This window comes from Balearica regulorum, chromosome 4, assembly GCF_011004875.1.
Source record: "Balearica regulorum gibbericeps isolate bBalReg1 chromosome 4, bBalReg1.pri, whole genome shotgun sequence".
In the NCBI taxonomy this organism is placed as follows: Eukaryota; Metazoa; Chordata; class Aves; order Gruiformes; family Gruidae; genus Balearica; species Balearica regulorum.
In genome coordinates, this window is record NC_046187.1 from 57106858 (window position 1) to 57108704 (window position 1847).

The window sequence follows — 1847 nt, forward strand, 5'->3', positions numbered from 1 at the left end:
AAGAAAAGAAAAGAAAAGAAAAGAAAAGAAAAGAAAAGAGAAAAGAAAAAAGAAAAAAGAAAAGAGAAAAGAAAAGAGAGAAAAGAAAGAAAGAAAGAAAAAGAAAAGATGAAATATGAAAGAAAATATTTTGTGAAAGCCTTAAAAGAAAAATAGAGCATTGGAGAGAAATGCTCCTTAAACATGCCAAATTTTATGCATTTGGATTTGTTAAGCTAAAAAAATGGGACCAGTTGCCATTAATCTGCTTTTTTCCCTAGAATAGAATCTTGGTTTTCATCCCAGGATACTAGATGTCCGTAGACTCGTGGCTGATGCTACAGGGGCTCCTCTCAGCCCCAGTCAGCGATGCGTCTGCATTTGTGGAACTGCCACCAAAACCTGGAGCCTAAGGAGGCCAATTCTGCTACCACCGACAATAAAAATACCCAACAAAACCCCCCATTCTACAACAGCTGCTCATTAATATCATTCTCTTCCCTGCAAGTTCCTCAATGTTAGTAACTATCTGGCCTACCAAAAAAAAAAAAGACTAATTCATCTCCCAGGCTTTTTTAGCTCATGAGGGCCGGTTACAAGAAGATAGGTCTGGCCTAACTTCCCTCAGGCCTAGCGAAGTGGTGAGGATGTATGGTGCCATGACAGAGCATACACATCTTCCTTGCAAAAGCTTTGCAGCCGATGTTCCCAGCCCTGCTTTGCAAATCCCTGTTCTCCCCTACATAGAGCACACATTCAGGGCTCGACTCCTTAAATAAAATTGCCAGTTCCATATTCCCATGTGAGATTTGTTGAACAACGCAACAATACTTCCTATTTCACAGCAATCGCTGTAGGAGTGTTTTTCTCCAGAAGTACATATCCTCTCCTCCTCTAATTCTATGGGCATGTAGGCATCAGCAGAACAGCTGGTAAAGTCCTATCGCCAAGGGAAGGCTCTTTGTGCTCAAACTCCTGCCTCTGCAGGATTCCTCGTTTGCTGTTGGACTCCACAGGATGCAGCAGCACAGCCTACCTGCTCCATGAGCTCAAATATACCAACGTGCTGGCGGACGCTCCGCCTGCCTCCTCCTGGAGAGTTTTATGAAACTCCTTCTCCCCTCGCCCCTCTGTTTTCCAGTGGGTTTTTCCAAAAGAAATGAAAATCTGACTTTGGTATGTTTAATTTGCAGGGAATGGTGTTTACCTTAGGTAGGGGAAAGAAGAAAAACCCACTGATGCATGACAGACTGGAGAAATACATCCTGTTCCCATGCGGTGCCACAACTAATAAAGGCAGAAACCTTCCTTTCAGTGGGCTTCCACATACAGGAACATTTCTAGGGTCAACTGCAGGTTGCTTGAATTCAGTTTTTCTATCAAGTTGTGCTTGCTAACTGACATGGGAGTTATGACTTGCTGATGGGATATTTTAAGGCAATAGCCACAAGCACAGGAAAGCTTCATCTACCTACCATTGAGACTACCAGAGTCACAGATCAGAGTTATCAAATGGCTGATTTGGTACGCATTTTTATCCAGAATGGATACATGACTCAATTTATCATCAGAAGTGCTTCGTATCTGATGCCATCTTCTCATAAAAATATTATGGATTAGTAATTTTAAATACTGTATTGAAGTGGCACTCACAACAATACAGTTTGGAACATTTTTGATGTAATGCTATTTTCTGAGGTACAGCAAAAAGAAAAAATTATTTAGAGGAAATGTAAAGGGGTGATTGTAGAGGGATAGCCTAGATCCCTGAAATGAGGTGTGGTAGTTTTCTATGAATATCATTTAATGCCATGTCACAGGAGAGTACCGTGTGTGTTCCATTCATACACTTGCACAGAAACCAGACA